Here is a 20429-nt window from a genome sequence, read left to right as displayed (position 1 = left end):
AATGTTAAAAGCTCTAGTCACAGAACAAATAATTAAGTTTGATTTATTGTAAATGTATTTAGTTGTATTACTGAGGTAAATGGTTAATTCAATTAGTTACTAATCAACTTAAAACGAAATTGCTTTGCATTGATAAAGTAATCCAAATGAAGTAATCCAAACCACATTTTTAATGAGTAACTAATAACAGTAAGCAATAACATTTCCAAAGTAACCTTCCTAACACTGAATGCATGCGAGACTCAACACATCCTTTCTGTTGTGTGACTGTGTGGAATTTCTTTGAATTGCCATGAATTTAATTCCACTTCCTGTCATTCTAATTCAAATTCAATTCAACGTCCTGTGGGGCGGAGTAAATTCAATTCAAATTCAAATTCATGAATTGAATGAAGGCCAATTCTGAAATTCTGAATTTTGCACAAGCAAAGTATCTCACCAGTATCTCACCTGGTTTATGGCTAATATACCACTACAGACAAGCTCAGGTAAACCCTTAATATTTATGAACATAGAGACAGGAATATGGTCTGCTGTGGCCAAACCATATAGGATCTCAGCCTCCTTTATACAATCATGTGCATCAGCTGTAGATATACAATGGTCCAACCAGGATGTAGTATGCCAAGCTTCACTCACATGTGTATAGCTATCAGCTGGCAGTAATTCCTTAGTGGACAAAATAACCTTGTTATCTTTGCAGAATTGTGTCAAGTGTTGACCAAAAAGTAAATTAGTAAAATGTAATTGATGTTCAACAAATAAAAATCATATATAATTCAGATAAACAAATGACAAAGCTTGGGTTGCTGAATATTAAAGCTGCAGTAGGGAGTTTTTAGAAAACGTTGACTTAGCCTGAAAATTCGAACAAGCACAGCTTACAGGTCACTCCCCCTCGCTCTCTGCTGCACTACAGCCCTCCCTCCACAGCTCCTCCCTCCACAGCTCCTCCCCCACAGCTCCTCCCCCACAGCTCCTCCTCCACAGCTCCTCCCTCCACAGCTCCTCCCCCACAGCTCCTCCCTCCACAGCTCCTCCCTCCACAGCTCCTCCCCCACAGCTCCTCCCCCACAGCTCCTCCCTCCACAGCTCCTCCCTCCACAGCTCCTCCCTCCACAGCTCCTCCTCCACAGCTCCTCCCCCACAGCTCCTCCCTCCACAGCTCCTCCCTCCACAGCTCCTCCCTCCACAGCTCCTCCCCCACAGCTCCTCCCCCACAGCTCCTCCTCCACAGCTCCTCCCTCCACAGCTCCTCCCTCCACAGCTCCTCCTCCACAGCTCCTCCCCCACAGCTCCTCCCCCACAGCTCCTCCCCCACAGCTCCTCCCTCCACAGCTCCTCCCCAACAGCTCCTCCCCCACAGCTCCTCCCTCAACAGCTCCTCCCCCACAGCTCCTCCCTCCACAGCTCCTCCTCCACAGCTCCTCCTCCACAGCTCCTCCCCCACAGCTCCTCCCTCCACAGCTCCTCCCCCACAGCTCCTCCTCCACAGCTCCTCCCCCACAGCTCCTCCTCCACAGCTCCTCCCCCACAGCTCCTCCCCCACAGCTCCTCCCCCACAGCTCCTCCCCCACAGCTCCTCCCCCACAGCTCCTCCCCCACAGCTCCTCCTCCACAGCTCCTCCCCCACAGCTCCTCCCCCACAGCTCCTCCCTCAACAGCTCCTCCTCCACAGCTCCTCCCTCCACAGCTCCTCCCCCACAGCTCCTCCCCCACAGCTCCTCCCTTCACAGCTCCTCCCTCAACAGCTCCTCCTCCACAGCTCCTCCCCCACAGCTCCTCCTCCACAGCTCCTCCCCCACAGCTCCTCCCCCACAGCTCCTCCTCCACAGCTCCTCCCCCACAGCTCCTCCCCCACAGCTCCTCTCCCACATCTCCTCCCCCACAGCTCCTCCCCCACAGCTCCTCCCCCACAGCTCCTCCTCCACAGCTCCTCCCCCACAGCTCCTCCCCCACAGCTCCTCCCTCCACAGCTCCTCCTCCACAACGGAGCCTGCCGTGAATGCGCAGGCTATTAAACATGCAGGGCCACTGATGACGGCGGATAAACAGTTATCGCATATTCACTGGTAGGGACGAAACATCAACAATATGCTTTACATTGACTATGCCCTGCCCATACTTTGACTACAAACTTGGTCCTCAAATCATTACGTATTTTGCAATACATGTAATGTAACTTCATAACGTTGCACTCTTTCTATAAGTTATATTAGCTAGTAAGATAATATAACAGTAACGTTACAGTATGTAAGTAATTATTCTAGCGATGTGTAATGCTAAATAAGGTTTTCTAGTAAATTATTTCAGCAACATGACAAGCCAGTGAATTAGCAGGTTTTGCTTTGCACACTGCGTGACATTTTATCTGTATGTTACGTGGCTAGAGTTTTGACACTGAGGCCCCGTCCACACTACTGCGTTTTTGTTTAAAAACGGAGACCTTTTGTTACGTTTGCACCTCCCGTCCACACTAAAACGGCAAAAACGGAGAAGTTTAGAAACGCTGCCGACCCGTTTTTCGTTTTGAATCTCCGGAGGGCGTTTTAGTGTGGACAGGTCAAAACGGAGGACTTTAGAAACGATGACGTAGTAGAGGCTCTCGCTCGGCTCTATGATTGTGTGTCGTCAGTCATGGCGTATATCTTTGCTAGCAGCTGTTGTGCATTCTGCATTTTACAATGCTATAACTGCCTACATGCGCCGGAGGCAAGCTATCATTTGAGCGATCTGTGACAATTCCTGTGTGCAGCGGTGGTACCGATCGCACATGGAGCGTCGATTTTGGGTTAACCCGGGAAGAACCAGCGCATGGTGGGATAATTTTATCAATGAAGTTGTGTTTACACCGGCATGCGCATGCCCAGTGTTGGTGAATGGTCACGTGATCCGCGTTTTCAGTCGTTTTAATGTGGACGGAGATCAATTCTAATACGCAGCTAAAACGCTGGTGTGGACAGAGATCGTATTCGTTTTAATTCTCCGTTTCTAAACGAAAACGCAGTAGTGTGGACGGGGCCTGAGTCAATGGGCTCCGACGGGCTTGTTTATCGTCATCGGTCTTTTTCCGTTTACCTGTCTTTGTTGTATGAGCAGGTGCCACTGAGAAATTGGCAGTTTTGGTTGTTTGTCCGCCATTAGAACAGCTGCGGCACACCGGCAATCTTGATTTTGAACGACGGTGCGCGCTGTGCAGGAGAGGGGTGTGAACAGCGCGTACACGAGCTTGATTGACACTGCTAAGACACTCCTCCTGGCTCTGATTGGTTGTTTCTTACCGGGAGCGGTGTATTTCTGCAAATGGCAATAGGACCACTGGGAGGAGCCTGAGGAGCTTGATTTTTTCACAGATTATCTGTCTCATATTCTACTGTCAGGACATAATGACAGTTTTAAAGTCCGCGTGAACCGGAAGTTGCAAACGACTTTTCTCCAGTGTTGTGACGTATTTCCCAGTGAAACAGAATATTGAACAGAGGGCAGGGTTTTACTCTAGCGCTCCTCCTCTCCATCTCTGCTCATAGCAGACTAACGGTTTGAGGGGAGTGGTTAAGCATTTCCCAAACCAAGCCATCAAACCTGCGTCATCAGAGAAGGTCATCCAATGCAGAGGGGAGGGGCATTTTCAGATTTTGATTAAAGATTACGAAGCCAAAAATTTTTTTTGTGTGGATTGACTTGCATGGATGAATTGTTCACCACAAAACGATCAATTTAGGCAAACAAAGTAAATATGGTCAATTTTGATTTCATGTGGACTTTAACAAATACAGTCAGGTCCATAAATATTGGGACATCGACACAATTCCAATCTTTTTGGCTCTATACACCACCACAATGGATTTGAAATGAAACGAACAAGATGTGCTTTAACTGCAGACTTTCAGCTTTAATTTGAGGATATTTACATCCAAATCAGGTGAACGGTGTAGGAATTACAACAGTTTGTATATGTGCCTCCCACTTTTTAAGGGACCGAAAGTAATGGGACAGATTAACAATCATAAATCAAACTTTCACTTTTTAATACTTGGTTGCAAATCCTTTGCAGTCAATTACAGCCTGAAGTCTGGAACGCATAGACATCACCAGATGCTGGGTTTCATCCCTGGCCTCTACTGCAGCTGTCTTCATACAGAAAGCAGCTCTCATACAGAAAATACTAAATAGGTCACAATGAAATTGCCGATTTTCCATACGTTACCCAGGTAGCCAGCGGAATCGGGCCAATCGCGGCTGAGTGTCGGCTCACTCGGCTGTGTACTGGCAGCGGCTCACCGGAAGTGACCAGCTCTGGCCCAGTAATGGTTGCCAGATCTGGCTAGGTTTTGGCTGTGTGTAGCTGGGCCGATTGTGGTTGAGAAATGGCACATTAAATTATAAAAATGCCACAATTCATAGAACTTCAAAAGAAGGTTTAAATTCATGATTTAATATACATTTTTATATTAATAATCTTTTTTGTTTACCTGTTGCCATTAAAACTGTAACAAAAATGAATTATAAACTAAAAATGTTTTGCTGTAATAAAATATGTGCCTATATTATTTATGGTTTAATTATATCAAGGATTATCATGATGAACTTAAATGGGGTAGAGCAAATGGAGACCAGGGCAAATACAATTATTATATTATTTTCACCATGTTGAAATAAAATATCCACAAGGATCATATTTGAGTTCCCATGATTTTTCAATGTGTGGAAAAATAGAGAGTGGTGGATTATGGCAAAAAATAATAACAACAACAATAAATAGCCTATACTGTATATAAAAGAATTGAAATGATATTGTTTATTTTGTATTTGTATTATTTGTATTGTATTTGTTCATGTTTTTGTTAAATAAATCTGATGGGTATACCTACGAACTGAAGTTACACCAAAACATTTGACTTTTAGAAAATATTTTTTATTATTAAAAGTGCCATACTACTACTAATAATTGTTATTACTAGTAATAATAATAATAATAATAATAATTATTATTATTATTATTATATCCCATCCAAATGGACTTTGCTTAATAATAATAGTAACAAAAAAGAGAAAAATAATTATATTATTATTAGTAGTAGTATTACTATATCCCATCCATATGGACTTTGCTTATAATAATAATAAAAAAATATAATAATAATAATATTAAAGACAAAATATATAAACTATTTACTATTTCACAACAAGTGCAAAGACGCGAAAGAACCAGATCTAGGGTATATAAGAAAGGGTCACGCGCCCATCGCGCGCACAGCCGGACTCCCTTTTGGATGAGAGGTCATCGCAGGACTGAGAGTTTTACTGAGGTAAAGTTTTTTTTGTATATATAAGTATAAAATGGACGGCCTGTCTGTTAAACGAACACATCTAGATCTTCTGTTCTCATAAACAATGGCTTTCTGACTTTTTTTGTGTGTTTTTTCCCATATGGTACACTTTCAGCGCAGCTAATTACCGTTAATACCGTTATATCTGTCTGACGTCATTCACACTAGGCCTATATGGAGCAGATTTGCTAACCTATTTCGTTTCAGATTCATGTTGGTAAAGTTAACGTTAGTTTTTGTTTTTTAAAATTAAGTTTACAATTATTAATAATATTTTACTCTTATACTTGGCTGCGTGAAAGTGCGGAAGTTCCTCTCTCTGGAGCGCGTGAACTCCTCTCTCACGCACTCTGAGCGCGAGCGCTCTCTCTATTTACATTGAGAGAGTGAGTGAGAGACAGAAATGACTATACAGTAGCCTACCCGTGTGAGATTATAATAACTAGTGCAAAATCAGTTTTTGTGTGTGTTTTTAGTGGTGCCCGTGAAAGAGACTGTGAACGCATTGAGTTCAGGGATCAGGTTACTACAAATGATGGCTGTGAATAAAATATAATATTCAGAAGTAAACAGTGTAGCTGACAGAGTATGCCAGAATGTTTATTTTTAAAACACAACCTTCTTGGGGCTTCTCTGACCGATAAATTTAATGATATTAGGATTTCTAATCCAAACAATGTCAAATTTGGTCGAGTTTGAAATCCATCTGACTAATGGTTGCACATAACACACACACACACACACACAGACACAGACAGACGTTTCTGTAATTTATAGATAGATAATTGCACTTTTTATATAATACAAAAAAATACAGTAAAGGTACAACATTTGTACAACCAGGGAAAAAAAAATATTAATAATTTTCAAGTAAAATTATTTTCAATAATGAAAATAAGTTGTATTGTCACTTAATATTTCTTTTACTTGTCAGAGTTTCTTTTGTACATTTTTCAGATGCTTTGATATATTCATAAATAACAGCTTTTATTGATTTTATGGTGAATGGCATGAACATAATTATTTTCTCTTTTTTAGTGTCAACTTTCATCTGATCGTTGTAAGTGATAAATCTAGCAGTCGTCTGCATGTATGATTTGCCATGTTCTTAAAAAATTGATTAGTCAATGATCATTGATGAACAATCAATACATTTCGATTTGTAAATTCAATATTTCTGAATCAAATTCAGTGTTTTTCTTTTTCTCACCTTTTCCTTCCCTTGTTTTTTTGTCAATAGCTGTTACATACACCCAAAGGCTCCTTTAAGAGCCACAGCACAGTGCGTCTTTGGCTTTGTAAGTATATGCATATATTTGTCACATTCTCAATATTTGCGTTTAGGTTCAGTAAAGCTATGTAGATCATGCAGTTAGTCATTAATCATGGCTTAATAAAGACAAATAATTGTTAAAGTATAGGATCATCTCATCTGATTATTGGATTTAAAAATGTATTTTGTGGTGAGTGAACTTTTATTATGTAATTAAACAGTATATTAGCCTATGTGCCTAGTGTAATGTAAAAGTTATTTTTACAAAGATGTTTGTTATGGTTTTTGTCTTATGAAAGACTTTGAACTTGGTCAACAGTAAAACCCAAGTTGAAAATAAAAACCTAATTTTTATATGTTTGCTAGTAGTAGCTGGAGCTTATCTGGGTAGGTTAAGTTAGAGGTTATAACATTTTAAGTGAAGACAAATTTAGTGTTATTTGTTTATGCTTAAAAAATACTTTTAATATAAAAAAAACATTTTCAATACTAATAATATTAAAAAATAATAATAAGAAAATAAGAAATGCTTCTTTTTAGCAGCATATTAGTATTATTACTGAAGGATCATGTGACACTGAAGACTGGAGTAATGATGCTGAATATCAGCTTTGCACTTTGTTCAGGGCTCGAAATTAACTTTTTTACTTGGTAGCACTGGTGCTCCCAACTTCAAAAAGTTAGGAGCACCAGCAAAAATTTAGGAGCACCACAACTACAAATTATATATGACATATTTCATTTCACTAGGGCTTTACACATCCTGTGGCCAAGATTTGAAATTTGGTCTTCTGGCTCTATATCATCTCATCCCGATGATATTGGCACATGATTTGTCGTTAATCGCAACTCCGTTCTTTTTCCATGAGCTGCAACATAGGTTTAAATTTAGTGAAGGCAAGCTCTTCTTTGGCGATGGTGTGTGGTGTTATATTTGACGTATAATTAGCTCTGCCAATAAAGCGGAACGACCAGCAGCATCCTGCCGATTAAAAGCCTTAATAATCGAACCTGATGAACCTGATTTGTTTGCCCTGCATTTTTTGCTTGGCACTTGGCACTCTATTGCTAATAATATGCTGTATTAATCTTTGTTAATCTTAGTTAATAAAAATACAGCTGTTCATTGTTCATTCATGTTACTTCACAGTGCATTAAATGTTAACAAAAAAATAATAATAATTCAATAATGTAGGCTATTATTAGTAGCCTAAATGTTGAAATTTACAATGGTTAACAAATTAACAAAGTGCAGTTTATTGATAGTACATGTTAACTAATGTAGTTAACTAGAATTTAATATATGTAACATTATTATAAAGTGTTACCGATTTGTTATACACCGATTCCGACGTCTCGTGAGCTCAGTGTTGGATCAGTTGTTTTAACCATTCATTAAAGTGAATCGGTTCAAATGAGTCATTAGTTCGCGAATCGGACGTGTCATTAGTGGACGTGTAGCCTACGGCACGCGTTGTCTGATTATCCCGGCAGTTTATTTTTTTGTTTAGCACAATTCACACTCCGCGGTAATTCAGGAGAAAACAAATCTCCGAATGCTCCACGTGAAACTTCGGTCTTCCGCCCTTTTTCTATCGTGTCAAATGATTTTGATTAATATGCGCGAGCGCGAGGGAGAGAGAGCAAGACAGCGCTCGTGTTGTTTAAAGACGTGAGAGTGCGCGCGCGCGGCCCTGTCAAGCGCAGCAGTCACGTCACCGATCAAATAAGGCTTTGGCGGCCGCCAAAATAAATTCAATGCAGGAAAACCCCTGGATTGGTTATATAACGTTGGATATAATGATGGTCCGGCCATCGCGTATCAGCGCACATAAGGTACACACTGTGAAGTAATTTGCAAACGTTTTTTAAGAGAAATGAAAACAGGTCGCACCACAACCATTATTTGCACTCGCACAAATGCTCCCAAATATATTTTTAGGTCGCACAGATTAAATTTCAGGAGCATATGCGACCAAAATGGTCGCAATTTCGAGCCTTGACTTTGTTGACGGCGTGCTTATGGTGCGGACAGCTAGCGGATCGTTAGGAAAGATTAGATGAATGTTATCATTTATGTTTGGGCCTGAAATCGCTGATACAACCTTTAAATACTAGCCTGGAAATCCAGACCTAAATCTAAATGATTAATGGTCTGGCGTCGACTAATGAAAATCGGCCAGCTCGAGGGGCGGCACCAAGCATGCATTTGAAAATCTCGCTGAATGCAATTGGATAACACTACAAACAATCACAACAATAAACCCCATACGCTACCAGTGGAGCTAACCTTATTAGACATTCTCTGATTATACTCTTACCGTATCTGGTCGGCGAAACAGCAAAAACATCCTTCTTGCAAAGGAACGATTCGAGCGGCGTCTTCTGTTCCTGTTTTAAATAAAAAGCCAAGTCTAACTCGTTCATTGTAGCGGCCAAAGCCGTTTCAAACAAGTGGTGTTCATCCATAGCCGTCTTGCAATGTTTACTAATGACTTTGACATCACAGCACTGTCGTCATCTGTTTAGCTCGCCTCTGGCCTCTATATCAGATAACCCGATGTGATTGGTGCAGCTCAGATCGAGGGGCATATTTAATGAGCATCATTACTCGACGCCAGAGTAAACTCACTGAGCAAATTCAACTTGTGCTCTCGCGAGAACTCTGGATTACCAGGGTTATTAAATACTATGGTAATGTCGCAAATGGATCTGTAAGTTCGCGCTCGATCAGCCTAAAACCGGCCTCCGACCAGTGCAGAAGGTCTTTACGTGTTACTGTCCTTTTCTCGAGGCAAAGTATTTTTTGATTAAATGCAATACATTTGAATATGTATTCTCTCGTTATTTCATCTGACTCCATAAATGAAAAGATTTTAATGTTATCTGTAGATCATTAATTATGAGCGAATGTTTGACTATTCCTTTTAAGTCAGTTAGAATAATCAAATGTAACAATTTATCATGTCAGGTAAATGTATCATGCCAATTTCATAATCAATTCAAAGATAATCGATACAAAACATCAAATGCTCTGGAATAAAAAGAAGAGATGCAACCCAACATTAAGAAATACACGAGGCTGAGAGGTCTCACTGTCAGCCTCACAGGCGAATCTGAGGTACAGAAAGGACCCAAATCCCCTGCTGCATTTCATTATATAGTCAGGACCTCTTTCACTTGGAAACATCTTTTAACAATGGAAATTTGCATTCAGAAGTTACACCTTTTTGGGGGGTAGGAGACCATTTGTCCAGAGACCACTTTCCTTTGTGTGTGAGAGAAGGGGGGAAGAGATGTAGATTAGGATGACTCGGAAGTGAGACTTTCGTCTCGATAGAGCACGAGAGGACGAATTACCAGAGAGGTCCTTTGTTCTCTCAGGGTCTGGTCGCTCTTCAACCAGACTGTCCGGCATTTTGTAATTTCTCAATTCTTACAGATCCTACCTATCGCGTTTTGGTGTTTTGGTGTTCTACCTATCGCGTTACCTATGTGTTTTGGCGTACCAACACCACCGGGTTTGTCAAGTTTACCGGCACAGCCCTAGTTTATATATATTGTTAGATACAATAAGGGCTGTGAAAAATAAGCACATAATCTAGGTATATATATGGCATAAATTCACTTCTCTTCATCTTCTACAGCAATTGTCATTCACATTTTAACTATTTAACTAGTTCCCTATAATTAAAAATGAATTATTAGTATTAGTAATTTATTAGTAATTAAAATTACTCCATTTACTCACCCTCAAGCCATCCTAGGTGTATATGACTTTCTTCTTTCAGACGAATACAATCTGAGTTATAATAAAAATGTCCTGGCTCTTCCAAGCTTTATAATGGCAGTGAATGGCCGTTTCTGTTGTGAAGTCCATTAAAGTGCATCTATCCATGATAAAAGTGCTCCACACGGCCCTGGGGAGTGAATAAAGGCCTTCTGAAGTGAAGCGATGTGTTCGTGTAAGAAAAATATCCGGCAGACGGCAGACGCAAGTCGACTTACGCCAAAAGAGGAACACTTGACGATGAGTGACGATGTGCGGTTACAAACAAACAGGGCTGGACAACAAACTCAAGCTCCTCCAACATTTCTCTTCAGAAATTGTAGTTTTAGACTTTGATTCGTGACTGGTGTTTTGTTTTGCTCTATCCTCTGCGCTTCCGCGTTCGTCATTACGTTGTACGTCAGGTCAAGTGTTACTCTTTTGCCGTAAATCGGATAGAGGATGACAAAACTAACCTTTGGTACATCAAAAATATGATATTTGATAAACAGATCTCACTTGTTTGCTGTTATTAAATCAGGGTTCACTTGAAAATTCACATTTATCCTCCAGAACTCATTAATGTTTTAATATATTTCAGACCCAGTGGAAGTGAAAGAGCAAAGACAAGAACTGAAGTGAAATCTTCAGTTTCAACCTCCAGGAGTAGCAGCTGAAATCTGTTAAAGAGGAGATTGAAGACATGAGTGATCCAGAACCATCCAGAATAAAACATGAAGATACTGAGGAACAAATAGGTTGGTGTCCATTCTTGATTCTTCATTGTCGACTGTGTAATGAATTAGCTCTATGAAATATTAATAATCAGTAATAACTGGTTATAATTTATTATGAATATTTGGATCAGTTAATATAATTAACTTAATGTAGTAAAATTAATATTACAATCAACCCACCTGTTTGTCTTGTGAACACTCAGTGTTAATTGTTTATTAATTCTAAGAAATATTCAATTCCGGGGAAGGGAAATGTCTTTTCTTACTGTACAGTACTAAGAGCCTGTAGTCAAAATCTAAATCGTAAAGTAAACTTTGTTGCAAGCAGAGAATCAGAACCAAATACATATTGTGCACAAGTTTTATTAACTAAATCACAAACATAACTAAACTAAACAAACATACAACAATGTTACATTCCTAAGAGAGGGCTTTGAAGCTTATTTGTTAAATGTAATAGTGTATTTTAGACCTGTGTCTGATTGTCTCAGTCGCTACAACTGCTTTGGTGGATGTGAATTAATAAGCAGTATATGGATGATAAATGATGAAATGCATCTGAATCATAACCTTGTATATAGCATTTGCCAAACATGTTTTAAATATTAACAAGTGAATGACAGAATAAACCTTTGCCACATAAAATACATTATACCTAAACTCTTTTGCTTTCTGCTATTAAATAAGGGTTCACTTGAACTGATTCTAACTGTATTTCTGTGTATTTTAGACCAGGTGAGAGTGAAAGAGCAAAGACAAGAACTGAATGAAGTGAAGGAGGAACATCATAACTTTACAATTCAAAGAACAAAAGACAAAAAGTCGCACACCTGCACTCAGTGTGGAAAGAGTTTCACACATAAAGGAACCCTTAACACACACATGAGAATTCACACTGGAGAGAAACCGTTTATATGCACTCAGTGTGGAAAGAGTTTTTCTCAAGCATCAACTCTCAGTGTTCATCTGTACGTTCACACTGGAGAGAAACCGTATACATGCACTCAGTGTGAGAAGAGTTTTTCTCAAGCATCAACTCTCAGGAGACATCTTCGTATTCACTCAGGAGAGAAACCATTTAACTGTGATCAGTGTGGTAAATGTTTTATTTCATTATCAGATCTAAAAAAACACCTGATAGTTCATTCAGACGAGAAGCCTTATGTGTGTTCTCTCTGTGGAAAGAGTTGTTCAAGGCTGGACAGTTTTAAACTGCACCAGAAAACACACAATGAAGTGAGAGATTATATGTGCTTTGACTGTGGGAAGAGCTTTACTACATCTGCCTTTCTGAAACTGCACCAAAGAATTCATACTGGAGAAAAACCTTACAAGTGCTCATATTGTGACAAGAGTTTCACTCTGTCTGGAAACCTGAAATCACACGAGCGAGTTCACACTGGAGAGAAGCCGTATCACTGTACTCAGTGTGAGAAGAGTTTCAAACATAAAAAAAGCCTTCTGACTCACATGAAGATATGTCGTAAGAAGTCGACACAACCCACTGAGCAAGCGACGTCTGTGGACGTACAAAACAGGTTGATATCAAGTCCGCCCGTCCAGGCCATGATCTGAACGTCCATTGACAGCCAGAATTAGTCGATTAATGACACTGAGTAATTTTGTCCAATCTGGCCATAATCTAAACGTCTACTGACAGCCAGAACTAGTTCAGAAAAGACGTTCATACTGGCTATAATCTGGACGTCCGTTGACATCCAGAAACAGTCCATAAATGACGTGAATAAAGATGTCCAATCCAGCCATAATCTAAACGTCCACTGACAGCCAGAACTAGTTCAGAAAAGACGTTCATACTGACTATAATCTGGACGTCCGTTGACATCCAGAAACAGTCCATAAATGACGTGAATAAAGATGTCCAATCCAGCCATAATCTAAACGTCCACTGACAGCCAGAACTAGTTCAGAAAAGACGTTCATACTGGCTATAATCTGGACGTCCGTTGACATCCAGAAACAGTCCATAAATGACGTGAATAAAGATGTCCAATCCAGCCATAATCTAAACGTCCACTAACAGCCAGAACTAGTTCAGAAAAGACGTTCATACTGGCTATAATCTGGACGTCCGTTGACATCCAGAAACAGTCCATAAATGACGTGAATAAAGATGTCCAATCCAGCCATAATCTAAACGTCCACTGACAGCCAGAACTAGTTCAGAAAAGACGTTCATACAGACTATAATCTGGACGTCCTTTGACATCCAGAAACAGTCCATAAATGACGTGAATAAAGATGTCCAATCCAGCCATAATCTAAACGTCCACTGACAGCCAGAACTAGTTCAGAAAAGACGTTCATACTGGCTATAATCTGAACGTCCGTTGACATCCAGAAACAGTCCATAAATGACGTGAATAAAGATGTCCAATCCAGCCATAATCTAAACGTCCACTGACAGCCAGAACTAGTTCAGAAAAGACGTTCATACTGGCTATAATCTGAACGTCCGTTGACATCCAGAAACAGTCCATAAATGACGTGAATAAAGATGTCCAATCCAGCCATAATCTAAACGTCCACTGACAGCCAGAACTAGTTCAGAAAAGACGTTCATACTGGCTATAATCTGAACGTCCGTTGACATCCAGAAACAGTCCATAAATGACGTGAATAAAGATGTCCAATCCAGCCATAATCTAAACGTCCACTGACAGCCAGAACTAGTTCAGAAAAGACGTTCATACTGGCTATAATCTGGACGTCCTTTGACATCCAGAAACAGTCCATAAATGACGTGAATAAAGATGTCCAATCCAGCCATAATCTAAACGTCCACTGACAGCCAGAACTAGTTCAGAAAAGACGTTCATACAGACTATAATCTGGACGTCCTTTGACATCCAGAAACAGTCCATAAATGACGTGAATAAAGATGTTCAATCCGGCCATAATCTAAACGTCCACTGACAGCCAGAACTAGTTCAGAAAAGACGTTCATACAGACTATAATCTGGACGTCCTTTGACATCCAGAAACAGTCCATAAATGACGTGAATAAAGATGTTCAATCCGGCCATAATCTAAACGTCCACTGACAGCCAGAACTAGTTCAGAAAAGACGTTCATACTGACTATAATCTGGACGTCCGTTGACATCCAGAAACAGTCCATAAATGACGCGAATAAAGATGTCCAATCCGGTCATAATCTAAACGTCCACTGACAGCCAGAACTAGTTCAGAAAAGACGTTCATACTGGCTATAATCTGGACGTCCGTTGACATCCAGAAACAGTCCATAAATGACGTGAATAATGATGTCCAATCCAGCCATAATCTAAACGTCCACTGACAGCCAGAACTAGTTCAGAACAAAATGACAAACAATATCTGTAAATTAATTAACTGACTGTTAATTTACAGACTATATCATTAACTGTTAAATTGATCTTGCTGGTCAGACACCAACAGGGTTCATGATGCACACATGATGCTTTTAAGTCCTCCTGGGAAGTTTGTATTCATGAGGTTTTACTATTTTACTATTTATGTTGAAATTAATTTATGAAGCCACTGTAAAATGTATCATTACATGTTATATTGTAATACTACTGTCATATTTTGTGCAGGCATTAGCTTACTTCATCGTAAATAGAAAAGCCTGACAATGTAACTGCTAAATACCAAAGTATTGTGGTATTACATGTTTCTCACTGACACACTCATAACTCTTCAAGATCGGGCTAAAAGAAAATCCCAAGCTTCCTACTCATATTTTCATCATTGTGGCGGCGTTCATGTATGTTCAATTTGTAAATACGATCTTTATGATACAGGTATGTTTTGAATGCATCAATAGCTCTAGTTTAGGGACAATCCATACAAACAATCTTTACTAAACAGACTGTCACAGTGAGAAGATTTTTGTCCTTTATCAATGCTAAAGGCCTAACCACTGCAGTTAACACCAAGCTGTTAAATAAAAGTCTGTAGGCAAGTCTTAAGGTTAGGGTTAGGGTTAACCTTAACCCTTAATTTCTAACCCAGACCCGGTTTCACAGACAGGGTTTAGATAAAGCCAGGATTTGTCCTTAGTTCAATTTGGGTATTTAATTATAGCTTTTAAAAATGTGCCTTAGAAAAAAAAAAACATTACTGGTGTGCATCTTGAGACAAAACAATGGCACTGCCATAAGATATGTCAGTTGCTTTCAGGTAATACTGCTCAAACATGCATTTTAGTCTGGGACTACAGGCTTAAGTCTTGCCTGTGAAAGTGTGAAACCCGGGGTATTATGTTGTAACTTGTATATAATTATGCCAATGTTACCAAAGTGTTGCGTTGGACAGAGGATTAACTCTAAACCAACAGGTTGTGTACCAGTGCCACACAGGGTGAAAAAGGATGTTGACATTATTAGGCATAAGAGTGTTTCTAAAGGAAAGGTCAAGAATTTGTGAAAGTGTAAAAGGGTCATTATGGGTCACATGAATGTAACTGTCACCACCATGATACCAATTCATTAGATTTTCATATAGATCTTACAGAATTGTATATGAATATATGCAGTGTTTGCTCTGTTTAATACACTGTTTGCTCTATTAAATTGCGCTTTATAAGAACAGTGGTAAATACATATTATATATGGTCAGTTACTGTAAGTTCTTACAGTATTTTTAATCTTTAATTTTTAATCTTTAATTTTTAATCATGCACTGCAATGAAAAAAACATATATATATATATATATATATATATATATATATATATATATATATATATATATATATATATATTCATATTTTCCTGTAATTGCAATGTTGCCACACTATTGGCTGTCTCTCCTAGCTGTTTTGAGCATGATTGGTTATTCTCTGTTTATTCTGACTGTCATCCAGGAATCTAGCCAATGACAACTAAGCGCGCCTTTATGAGTCAAGTTTGAATAAACGTCAGTTGAGCGAGTCGGTGTTTGCTTTGCTGCTGCGCGGGATCTTCAATATTAGCCTATTCTGTGGGTTTTACATCGTTTAAAACATGGATTACTTTACATCGGACTGCTAAATGTTTTGAGCGAGTTGCTGGGTGTTGCTGGGTGTAAATGAAGAACAAACAAGGAAATGGACAAAGAATTTTAACAACGGACATATTGCAATCTACGGAAGGTAAATAACTTTATTTTATACAAATTCTGCTACATCAAGATATAGTGTATTAAAGTGAGAATCTAAACGCGATTAGAGCAATATTATTAGTGCATACGGTATTCCCAATGTATTAATGTTATGTGCTGCTAGGATGTGTAACGTTAACTTGTCTAACTTTATGATAAAAAATAAATGCTTTACAACGAGTGAACTGAGAATATTGTATCTTAGACAGAAAGGAACTGTCACAGTCTTACTATAAGAATCTCCAAACTAGGCTTTTGAATATTGTTGATCGCGGGATGGCTAACCGATCAGTTAAATTAACGAGTCGTAATAATATGTTTTGGAGCTGGTGAGTCAATTTTGCAAGCTTTTGCAAATGTCTCCGTTAGTAAGTAAAACAAATAACTAATATTGATGTGTATGTGTGTGTTTCCTTCATGATCCAGGCATTTTGGGAATAAATATTATCCAGCCACACGATGTTCAGATGCGGTGAGTATTGTCATAAAATACACGTGAAATAGAGGCAGAACATGTAAACTCTGCTCAAATGCACTGGTTCAAACCCTCCAGACAAGCTTTATCTTCTTGAGTTTACAGGCCTAGCTGACCCAAAAATAAATGTCTTTCAAAATGAAAGTATTTTTTTCAAACCTCTATAACTTACTTTTGTGAAACACAAGAATTTTGGGAATAAAACAACTAGGCCTATATTCATTGTATGACAAAAATAAAAGGCATTTTTCAAGATATCTTAATTATGGTTCTACACAAGAAATTGATAAAATTTAAAATTTTAAAAATTAAACTCATAAAATTTCAACACCAGGGTGAGTGTTCTATTTTTAAACTCTATTTTTTTTTTTTTTTTTTTTGGATGAGCTGTTCTTTTAAAGGATTAGTTTACCTCAAAGTTAAAAATTGTGTCATCATTTACTCACCCTCAAGTTGTTTCAAATCTGTATGAATTTCTTTCTTTCTTTCTTCTGCTGAACACAAAGAAAGATATTTTGAAGAATGTCTGTAACTTGGGTCCCATTGACTTCCATAGTATTTTTTTTTCCTACTATGGAAGTCAATGGGACCCAAGTCTGTCTGTTTACCGACATTCTTCAAAATATCTTTCTTTGTGTACAGCAGAAGAAAGAAATTCATACAGGTTTAAATCAACTTGGGTGAGTAAATGATGACACAATTTTCAACTTTGAGGTGAACTAATCATTTAAGGACATTTGCTAAATTAACCATGTTTTATTTATTATAGTGTAGAAACCATGTTTTTATGGTGGATTTAATACAACAATTTATTAAGTAAGTATAGGAGCAGGCTTCACTGCATATATTAATAAAGTTTTAGAGTGCTGGCCTGGATAATTGTAATACGTAAAATAGGAAAGAGGCCACACTATGCATAAACTTATATTTGCAAAAATGCGTTTCGGCGCGTGCAAACTGATGAAGGCACACGCCGAAACGTGTTTTTGCAAATAAAAGTTTATGCATAGTGCGGCCTCTTTCCTATTTTACGTATTACAATAATTTATTACCATTTGGTTAGTGTCGCAAAACAGTGTTAATTTTTAGTAAGGGTTCTCCAGATTTATATAACACTTATGGAACATTAAAAAAATGGTCCTATGTTACCCGATCAATAATCCTATTAACACTCTTTTAAAAAAAAAAAAAATTTTTAGATCAAGCATTGGACTTACGGAGCAGAATAGGCACCAACAGAGAAACAAGTCCATCACTAGTAAGTATCCACTGCAGTGTCTGGTTACACTTTATTTCGATAGTCCACTTTAGAAATTTTACTAACTATAACTTTTCAACTACATGTCAACTAACTCTCATTAGAGTATTAGTAGGCTGTAGTAGACAGTCAATAGACTGGTAGGTTAAGTTTAGATGTTAGGAAATGGGTTAGGAGAATAAGTTGAGTTGTAGTTGCCAAGTAACTTATAGTCAGTAGAATGTCTGTTAGGGGACCAACAAAACAGAGTGTTAGCAAATATTAAGCAGACAGTCTACTAATACTCTAATGACAGATAGTTGACACGTAGTTGCAAAGTTACTTATAGTTAGTAGAATGTCTAAAGTGGACTATTGAAATAAAGTGTTACCCAGTATCTAAATCCGCAGTCAATTTTAAAGGCACAATGCACTCCGAAATTAAAAATCTGACTTTCTTTCCACAAATATATATTTTTTAATTATCCATTATTCTAAGCCAATATAATGCAAGTGCATATGCCAGAAACTTCATACAGCCTACTCACAGCTTGCTGTGTTGTTCACACAAGATGTTTTCTGCACTTATCATGTGAGCAATGCTCTTGGACTTTTTCGACCTTCAGCATTTTGGTGTCTATTCACTTGCATTATTTGACACACAAACACAAGAGATGGATAATATTTCTAAAAGTCTAGTTTATTTTTTCTAAAATATGTGTTTTCATCTGAAGAAAGAAAATCATATACCTTTCGGTCGGCATAAGGTAGATAAAATGAAGGGGGAATCAGTTTGCTCTCCTTTACCTAGTATTATTTATAAACCTTACATGTGATTTAATAAATGTACAATTAAAGGGGTGTTCCAAGCAAACATCTAAATCCCTTCACAAAGAGCCTTCCACAAAAGGGTTAGCAAAGGGGGACATGCATGCGATGGTAAATTAACTGAAGTAATTTTATCTTATAGTAATTTTATATTATATTTATGGTAATGTGACCTAGGATGGCAAGTTCCTGTGATTCATTTTAAAACTAGATATGGTGGAAGAGTTCCATTTAACATTTGTTTGGGTTTGCTATATTACACACATTTTCATCATACCGAAGTTCCATAGGTAAAACTTTTATTAATAGATGCGTTAATGTAACTACCTGCAGGGTTAAAAGAAAAGACGTCAAGAACACACAAACTTAAGGAACTTTTACTCAACAACAATGTACTAAAAACGGAAGAGTTCTTTCTTTGTTCAGATGACAACGTTATTAAAACGATTACCATTTGGACAGATCCACTGTGTTAATCTACATGTTCCTTCTTTTGGTGATGCACATTTTTCTATCAGACATAAGTTTTAGATACCAGACAAAACAGATGAAATGTGACCCATGCTAATTTATTCCCCCCTTTTACCTCTCTCTTTTATCTTTCTGTGGCCAGGATCCGTCATTCATCGGAACAGCTACCAAGAGAAGTGAGTATTCGTCCTCTACCTCCTTTGTCTCAATGTTATTTCAACACAATTGGTCTCCAAAGTACTATATGTATGTTTATATTAGGGGTGTAAGATTAAGAAAATGTCATAATTCGATACAATTGCGATTTTCGATTCAAAAACGATTCTCGATAAATAAAAAAAACGATTCACAGTATGTAAATGTAGTTACTTTTCCTATGTAGGTATTAGGGATGTGCATCTCCATAACTGAGGCTGATACGATGCGCATCTCGATGCATAGCCAACGATACAATACATTAATGATACATATAAGCAGCTGCCAGCTACCAATGCAATGCAATACGATTCACTATTATTACGATCCGGTGCGATTCGATTTCGATTCAACGTATTGCAAAAATATGATGCTATGCAATTCAATATGGTATAGATAGTTAACTTTTATTTCTTTTGTTCAGACATAGGGCAAATCATAAAGTAGCTTAAGTGCCATCTGACTTTTAACACATGGCTCTCTCACAATCAAAAGTTTTGGTTTCCACAAAAAAAGCAGGTACTGTAGGCTAACTGACCAGAAAGCAGGTGCTGTTATTATGTGTTTCACGGGCCGTTTATCAGTTTGGACCAGTGCAGCGCGAGCCGATCTTGATCAAGCGACACTGTTACTACACGGCGCTAATAGATCCCCACTGAAGTAATAACATCGCTGCGAGATCTAGTGAGAAGCATTCATATTTCTCTGTTATTAACGGATCAAACAGCGCTGACGTAGAAACATTGTGCCATGAATGAACAATCCAGTGTCCACAGATCAGCAACATTCACCATGGATTTACTGTAGTAACACTAACTGTAACCATGGAAGTTTGGCAGGAATAGTAGGCTATAATGCTTTCAAGTTACATTACGTTGGTTTTATTTTTTTGACATAAATAAAATTACTGCCCTCAAATGTTAATCTGAACTAAAATAAACCTTTGTTTATAACTACAATATTACATTTCATT

At 38.3% G+C, this 20429-nt stretch overlaps 1 long non-coding RNA gene across 1 annotated transcript; it reads left to right on the top strand.

Annotated features, from left to right (window-relative positions):
• Positions 1–6269: 6269 nt before the first annotated feature.
• LOC311090780 lies at positions 6270–11229 on the top strand. Its single transcript, XR_014607949.1, has 3 exons — positions 6270–6390; positions 6571–6628; positions 10974–11229. It is a non-coding gene; the product is annotated as an uncharacterized lncRNA (long non-coding RNA).
• The last annotated feature ends 9200 nt before the right edge of the window (positions 11230–20429 follow it).

This window comes from Abramis brama (genome assembly GCF_963993115.1).
Source record: "Abramis brama genome assembly, chromosome: 10".
NCBI classification, from domain to species: Eukaryota; Metazoa; Chordata; class Actinopteri; order Cypriniformes; family Leuciscidae; genus Abramis; species Abramis brama.
This window is presented reverse-complemented; position numbering and strand designations above follow the sequence as displayed.